This window comes from Rousettus aegyptiacus, unplaced genomic scaffold (assembly GCF_014176215.1).
Source record: "Rousettus aegyptiacus isolate mRouAeg1 unplaced genomic scaffold, mRouAeg1.p scaffold_m13_p_14, whole genome shotgun sequence".
NCBI lineage: Eukaryota > Metazoa > Chordata > Mammalia > Chiroptera > Pteropodidae > Rousettus > Rousettus aegyptiacus.
Window position 1 is genome coordinate 31,132,761 of NW_023416289.1, and position 8,754 is coordinate 31,141,514.

At 37.7% G+C, this 8,754-nt stretch overlaps 2 pseudogenes; both read left to right on the forward strand.

Moving 5' to 3' along the window:
- Positions 1-2,567: 2,567 nt before the first annotated feature.
- LOC118611710 lies at positions 2,568-2,685 on the forward strand (annotated as a pseudogene).
- A 1,025-nt stretch (positions 2,686-3,710) lies between these two features.
- On the forward strand, positions 3,711-4,011 carry LOC118611315 (annotated as a pseudogene).
- Positions 4,012-8,754: the final 4,743 nt, after the last annotated feature.

Here is an 8,754-nt window from a genome sequence, read left to right on the forward strand (position 1 = left end):
TCTTCTACCACCCTGAAGCTCCAATCACTTTACAATTTGTCACATATGCATGTGACTCTTGCACTATTATTGACTTAATACTCTTTTCTAAATTTACTTACTTTATTTAAACAAACCATTATTGGAAAACCAGCAGCACTCTGCCATATAGGGAAATATACATAAAAATTAACACAATGGAAACCAAAATCTGTCATTTAATCTACCCTGACACCATAGCCTTCTTGAATTGCACCTTTCATTAAAAAGGAAGAGCAAGAGAAGAAAGCATGTTGTTAAAGACACACACCCGCCTACCCAAAGACTAGCTCCTGGGCATCATTGGAGGAAAAGAAACACTTGAGTACCAGCAGGCATCTCCTGGCTTTGTGAGCCACCTGAGCGTACTCCTTGGGGCTGTGCAGAACTAAACATTCTCATGACTCCTTGCAAGGAGACCCACAAACCTGACTCCATATATCTGATCCTATTGTGATCAAGAAACTGCCGCCGCTGCTAGCCCAGCAGGAAAGTAATATCTAACCTCTTACTTACCAACTTTGTTGGTGACATATGTTGCAAGCACACAAAAGAGCTCTTGTGTGCCTAACAAAAAAGTGAGGTGGGAATTTCAGAGATGGGCAAAATATTAAAATCTCAACTGCAGACAACCATTTTATCAAGTTACTGTTTTTTCCACATGGCTGAAGCCAACAATCGACTGTCTAGGCACCCGGTTCTTCCAAATAAAATGCAAGTCTCACCTCCTAATACCTGCTTATTGACAGAAGAAGCACTGGCTTCTCCAGGGTGTGAAAAATAATATAATTTAAAATGGAGCCAGAGCTGCCGTCCCAAAGGACCTACTTTGTACAGCTCACTCCTCAAACCCTTGGAATGTTAAAATTGGTCAAAATAACCTTTGGGCTGGGTGTAAAGAGGCATTGTATTCCAAACAACTGTTTACAAAGATAACAAGAAAACAGATATCATGATGAGGGGCTGAAGATTAAAAACATTCTTTAGAATTAAGGTTGTTATAGCTTATCTGACACCTATAGAAATGCTTTTCCTCTACTGATGCAACTTTTCCCCTCCCCTTTCTCATAAAGACCCCTTGCCTTCCCTTTCTAATTGAAACACTATTTGGGTTTCTGTCTAATCAGTGCTTCCAGAATAGCTATTCTTTTGGATCTCAAATAAATGCTTGTTGCCTCTGACTTTGGCCTTTATTTTTAGGTTAACAGGGAGCACAGCATACATTTCCTCTTGGAGAATCTGATGAAACTTGCCAAATTAAAAATAAAAATTACAATTAAGTGAATTAAAGGTTTTAAGTTTGAAGCATTAAAAATTCCAATATATGTAATTGAAACTACTAGTCGTAAATTATAGACTCAATTTTGCAATTTTTATGAAAAAAATTCTTAGCAATTAAAGACATATGATGCTTGCTACAGAGGAGCACAGGACTTTTTAGCATCCTCGAGCCTCCCCTTTTCATCTCAAAGTCCTTCTAGGAGGAACTTGCATTTCTTTCCCTGTGCTTTTGAGATGTAAATACCTGGTCTTCTCCAGGAACTCTTATCTAGGTTATCTTTTTAAACTGCAAGTTTGAGGAATTTAATTCTCATTTTTAAAAAAGGGTTGTGGGGGGAAGGTCATTTGAAAGATCCCACTTTTATGGAAGGCATGAGGTCACTGCATCTGTTTTTGTGTTCATGTGTTTGTGTGTGTGCGTGTGTGTGCGTGTGTGTGTGTGTGTATGTTGCAAATGTGTGGTATTTTCTACCTCAAGATGGTGTTGCTAATTTCTAAAATTAATGTGCTTAAAAAACTGGACAAAAAAAAAAAAAGTCCACATACTAACCTGACAAGCTTAGGGGAGGCCAGCTTAGTGGGCCCTACAAACTCAGAGATCGAAAATAATCACACTGGATAGTCTGAACAAAAAATTTCTAACCAAAAGCCAGTTATGATGGGTTGTCACACCATGGGCCTGTAGCTTTCTTGAGGAAGGTCAATCTTTACCTTAGTGAGCCTGTCTAAGATAACAAATCCTTGGAATGTCAGAGTAATCCCTTTTCCCAGACCCCTCAGGGCACGACCCAGTGCCCCAGAGCACAGAGACCACAGAACCCCTCGTGATTATCTTGTTCCCCACACACCATCTCTATGTGTTGTAAATGTTAATTATTAACTCTCCTGTACCCACCAATGTAAAAGAAGTATGTGTCTCTTTGTTTTACTTTTTATCCAGTCCCAGAGATGTTCCTGCTTTGCTTTCTCCCACCCCCTTACTCTACCACTAATGAACCCTCCTTCTGCCTCCTCCTTTGTATAAAATAAGCTACAAGCCTGCCATTCTCTGGGGTATTTTCTTAATCCATTGAGATTTTGCTTCCTGGCAATTGTCAGTTTGACTCAGATAAACTTATTAAAATTCTCTACAGGTTTGGATGTTTCTTACACTGGCAAAACAAATCAGTGCTTATACGAATTAAGGATTGGATATGCTAAAATTCTCAGAAATATAGAAAATAAGCCAAATGCATTTCGTGTTTACATGACTTGGAAAAAATATTTGAGTCTATGGCCATGCCACCCTGAACAGCTGGATCCCGTCTGATCTCAGAAGGTAAGCAGGGTCCAGCCTGGTTAGTACTTGGATGGGAGACCACCTAGGAAGACCAGGTGCTGTAGGCATGAAAAATAAAGGATTGTAAAATGACAAGGTCCTTGCAAACTGTGAGATCAACCAAGGGTTGCCTCACCTGAAAAAACAAATTGAAATTAAAGCTAATTGAGTTTGTTAATTTAACTAAAACAGACATCTCTTTATTGTAGGGAGGACTCAGGAGAATTAAAATGTTAATCAAGCCACATTCAGAGACTGCAATTTGTAATCAGCCCTGCAGCCAGGCCAGGAGGACACCTTCAGAACAAAGGAAGATTTCAACCGGGATTGTTAACGACTCATTCCCCACACCTGTGAAGGAGGGCCAGGAACCAAGAGTCATTCCTTATGGCTAAAACCATGAGGAACCTATGGATTAAAAACTGGGACATGCCAGCAGGCCTTTCACTCTACATATTCTTACCTTTTCGGGCTATATACTCTTCCCTTTCCTCACTGTATGTCCATATGAAAGGAAATGGGAACTAAAAAACGACATATAAGCTGAATTCTCTGAAGACCCAGGGTCCCTCTCAGTGTCTTTACTGTCTTTCACTGTCTCTCTCATTGTTCCTCTCACTGTCCCTCTCACTTTCTGCCTCTGAGAGGAAAGCACACTGTGGCTGTGGACTATTATCCCTTTTCTAACAAACTTTCCTTTTGACTCTAACTTTGGTGTGTGTTGAATTCTCTCTATACTCTCTGCCAAAGGACCTCTTCTCTCTGTACAGGGCTTGGTTTCCCCCCTTCCCATCTCTGGGGAATTTGTTCTGTCCTGCATCATCTTTACAGTTATCAACATTAAATATACTACTTTTATTCTACCAAAGCTTATAAGTTTGTTAGCAAAAATAATAACTTAGAATGATGGCTGACGTCATTTAACATCTAATGAAGTTTTCACAAGTAATCTAAACATAATTGTTAAGGATACATCAATTAAATAGATGTAAGTAGGAAAAAAACTTTTTAGGTAAAAACTTTTATAGCAACAATTCTATGTTATAGTAAGTGTACTTAAGAATAATTTTGGTGGCCCCGTTGAGTGCGATCTATGGCTAAACATTACCTGGCCTTGATCTTTTACTACAAGTAGGCTGGTGTTGCCATCAGAAGAGCGTGTGAAAAATGTGATGGTAGGTGTATGTTCTGTGATTCCTACGTGCATCTTTGAATCCTGGAGCACATACGTGTTGAGTGTAACTTTTGGTTCCTCTCAGGGGCGCTGTGTGATCCGTGGAGTGCGCACCATCTAGGAAAAGGATAGAGGTGGTTGCCCAGAGACTGTCAATTTAGGTAGCTCTAAGACAGATGTCTTTTATGACGGGAAAAAATACGGCTTCAAGAAGAGGTGATGGGTGGGCAGCCTCTTCCTCCCCACAACGAGCTGCTGTAGCTGCCAGAAAAGATGCCTACTCCTGCCAGCAGAAAGGGAGTGGAGCGCAGACTATCACCCGAATCGCCTATTGCTACACTGGCACCTTTCCGCCCTCCTCTCCTCTCATCCAGATAATATGGTAGGAATGGAAAATGAGTCTTCACAGAACATTCCTGCAGACTGTATCAGAGAAAAAAAATGATAGAGTAGTTCATGGTTTTTCTTGAATTCAAGAGGCAAGAGTCTGTGTTCCACATTGATAAGTTCCCACTATACACTAAGAACTTCTAAAACAGGGACAGTACCATTTCGGTCTTCTCTTTGAGGAGTTGACTGTGAAGCTACACGCAGTGAGAAACGTCCTACAGTGGCTCTGAGGGCAGTTGTCCTTGATCAAACATCTGCAGTGTGGTAGGGAGCTCTCAGAACAATAAAATCTGAGCATTTAATCTTGTAATACTTATCAGGTGGTGCTTGTTCATGTTTTTTTTTTTCCTTCTAAAAAATTGGAAACCCTTTCTGTTGCTATTGTATTAATAGATGTTTATTTTCTGGTCATCCAAAAAAGTTTTTAAAAAAGAATAGCTCCCAGAAGCTTTGGGTAATTTGAAAACTTAGAGTTTTGTTAAACTAAGTTAAAAGATGGAAATTATTAAATATCAATATTATTTTCAGATAAGATAAAATACTGAAGCATTACCTGCTAAATCAGTCTAAGTTTACCTACTTTTGGCTTCTAAAAACATAGAAACTAAAAGATAAATTTCTCTGTTAATAAAAATGTTTTGTGCCATGTTGAGGAAATCTATGTTTCTAAAAATATGAAATATATTTACCAGTAAGAGTCTGTTTCTAGAGGTTATGAAATGTATTCATAAATTGGTCAATCTAAAGGAAGCTAATTACTTAGTTTTCATTAGAGATTAATGTTTTAAAGGTTAAAAATTCCCATATATATATATATAATTGAAATTACTAGTAATAATAGAAGAAACAACTTTGAATTCAAGGAAGTAATACATGTTTACAGTAAAAGAAGGTAGGTGAACAAAAAGTGGGGTTTGTAATAAATCTCACAAGTTCAGTGACTGAAAATATCCTCACAGGGTGTTCTGAACATAAATTCCTAACTGGGCAGCTCATGATGGATAATCTTATCCCAGGCCTGTACAACCTTTATCTTTGCCTTAAGCAAGCCCTGTCCATTATTCTTGCTCATTTAGATCTTCCAAATGCTAGAAGTAATCTTCTTTTCCAGACCCTGCAGAGGCGTAATCATCCTCAAGGGAACATGTGATCTTGTTAACTACCCTGTGATCTAATCATAGAGATTTCTTGACTTGCTTTCTTCTACCTTCATGTAATATAACCTATGTTCCCTTCTTAATTGCAAGTGAATCAAAAGAACTGTAAAACTGTAAAACTGTCATCTTGCTTCCTGGCATGTTTGGCTCATATAAACCCTTATGAAAAATTCTCTACAGGTTTGGACATTCCTGATGTCAACAGGTGTAAGGTATGGAGATACATTTTTGAGGGAATTTAAAGAAAGTAGTTTATCCTAAAATAAGCTGGTTATTTCTGCAAGAATAAGAAGAGACAAACTAAAAGGGGCCAGGAAAGATGAAGGTTTGTGAAAAGAATCTAGGGAAAGGAAAATTTATGTGTGGTCAAGCTGAATACAATTGGAATGAATTTTATTAACTATATGAATTTAAATATCAAAAGTAAGTTGATGCAGAATTAGAATTTGGTCCCTCTATTAAAAGGACAAAGTTTCCCTATACTATTGGTCTGCTCTTAGTAAGATACTGTGAAAAGTATTGCCTAGAAAGCAAAGATTGTTTTATCTAAATAATTTTCTGTGTTTTATGTTGTCTTATAGAGGTCCTTGATTACTTAAGAAAACAGAATCTTCTCAATATTAAGAGCTAAGTTTTGCTAACAAGTATACAACTTTCTGTATTTGTCATTAAAATCTTTTCTCATCACTTTGGTTAAATAGATAATTAAGAATTGTTTCATAATGACCTATAATCCTATTCAAGTGTTTTAAAAACTTTTGATATTTTTAAACAAATTTCCCAAAATTAAAATTTTTAATAGCCTTTTTCTTAACATGAAAATTTCCGAAAGACCCGTGGCTTCATTTGAAAGGATCTCCTTGCTGCCTTTACAAGAGAGAAATAATTAGGCTTATTTGATATATTGAATGGGAAACATTGAAAAATAAGTGATGATAAACTTCTAGGATATATTGTATTGGTAAGCAATTGCTATAAATTAAGTGAATAGTCGGGGGTGTCCGAAACCCAAAATGGTCGCATGGTTCTTCTAGGCTCCCTAGCAAACTCCATTTTTCAGTTTTTGCATTCCTTCATCCACACTATACCTTTAAGCTGGAATTCATTCAACTGCTACTTAGTACAGGTTATCAGTATATTCTTGTTGTGTGTATATTTTCTGGGTGGGTTGAAGCCTTCCCCTGCAAATGCTGATGCTTCACGGTGGCAAAGGAACTGTTAGAAGATATGTTTCTCACTTGGGGTACACCTTATACAACCTCTGGTGACCGAGACACCCACTTCAGTGGACAAATCATATGAACCTTGATGAAGGGTTTGAAAACTTCTTGGAATTATTACTGTCCTTATCACCCTCAATCAACTAATGGAGAAACTGAATTTGAGCAGGACAAATTTTAATTATGTGGGACTGCATGAACTGGTGAGGATGATTATAACATTTATTGATTTTTGTTTGAAATATTGCTGGCCCTTTAATCTTTTGTTTTTCAGATCTAAGGAAAATTTTTTCCCTTTTAAGCTAGCTATGATTTAGAGCAATTTTGTAAAATATACCTTTGTATGCCGAATTGAAAAAATTTATCTTTTTCTCCCTAACTCATCCCTCCTGAATTCAGAAACTTTCAGTGAGTATTCCTATTTTCATGCAATATTGTTATTTGCATAAGTTCAATTAGAATCTGTTCTTGTAACAGGACAGAATTGGAAACTGATTTTCTTCCAAGGCTTTGACTGGAATATCATTTTTGAGAGAGATGTGTATAGACTCAGATATGATCAAACAGCTTGACGGACTTAAGAATGGTTTATGAAAGCAGTAAAGATGAACTGGAACTTTAAGCAAACATAATCAGTCTTAAGAGTCTATGGGAGGAGCTAGGGCTCATGGAAGTTCTTGTGCTGAAAACCCTACACTTGAAAAGCCTACAGGAAGAACTCTACGTTTATAATAAAGCTCTATGGTTCTAACATCCTCTTCTCTTAACTTCCTTTTCCCTATATAAATAAATACCCTTCCATCTTAGCACACAGGCCATAGCGTGCACATGGCTTGCCACATGAGCACGCTCTGGGTTGCAACCTTTTCTTTATCTTTAATAAATCCTTTTGGTAATGAAACACCTAGTCAATATTTTTCAGTTGACAGAAGCCTCCTTGTAAAATTTGCCTGGTATTTTGCTTACAGGGTTCATAGTGATCTTACCAGATGAGTAAGGAAGATCACTTTCTGGCAGGTGCAGGAACCTAAGGCTAGTTTAAGACCTTGAGAAGAGAGGAATTCACCCAAATCTATAGGTATTGCAGACAAAGTCAGATGGCAAGTCCTTGCCTTGGCTTTTCTGGTCTCAAGAGGCCTTTTAAAGTTCAACCTGGAGATTCCTTATGAAAAAAAATCCAGGAAAGTGGATTTCAAAGAGTTTACATGGTCAGTTGCTATTCTTATTGTACTTATACAAACAATAAGGCCACATTTATTGAAACCAGACTTATTCTGCAAATAAATTAATCTTTATTTGGCTGTCTTTAGTAAACATAAGGGTGATTTTAAAGAGAAAAATTATGATTCAATAGAAACTATAATACACATTTATGGATATTAAATTCTAGTCCTATTAACTTCTTTAAGGCTTTTATTATTTAGCTATAAACTGGACTGGACCTGGATTCTAGTCCCCTCAAATATTTAGCTATAAATCTCCAAACTAACATTTTCATTTTTTTCCCATCCTTGGATTTGGAATCCCTGTAAACTAAAAACTATGCCAATTGACTCTGGCTTGGGAAGTTCCAAGAGAGGGTCTCCATCCTAAACCTCTAGGTTCTTGTCTTTGTTGTGAGAAAGGCTCAGGAACAAGACAGAGTAAAGAAGCCAGTTCATTGAGAATGTGAAAGTACCTGCCTGAGGGTCTGTTGGTGAGCTCCTAAGGGAGCTGCATCCCAGGTGTCTTAGGGCATGATGAGTATATATTTTTATCAAGGATTAAGGGAAGAAACTGAGGAGGGTTCTGGTAAAATATTCATTAGATTTCTGAGTAAGGGGTGAGGTTTTCTCCAAAATGGTTATCCTCCCCCTTTTTGGCCTTATAAGTCAAGTCAGTCTCAGAAGTAGCATGGCATCAGGTTTATGATGGGTACCCTACACTCTGCAATGCTAATGACATGCAGATGATCATATAATGACCCCTGGGGTCACTTTCAGGTCAAATCTCCCTCAATCTTGGGTCAGTCTGGTTTTAACTTGCCTTCCATCTTGTGGCCGTTGCAGCACTTCCTGCCGTTTCCCCTCCTGTCAGAGATACCTGTCCTGTCTATCCAGCCTTCCTCAAGACTATCCTTTTTCCTTAAGTCCTGAAGACTTCAACTAAATAATTAGGTATAAACTTCAAAGAAATCACAACGGCTTATATATGGAC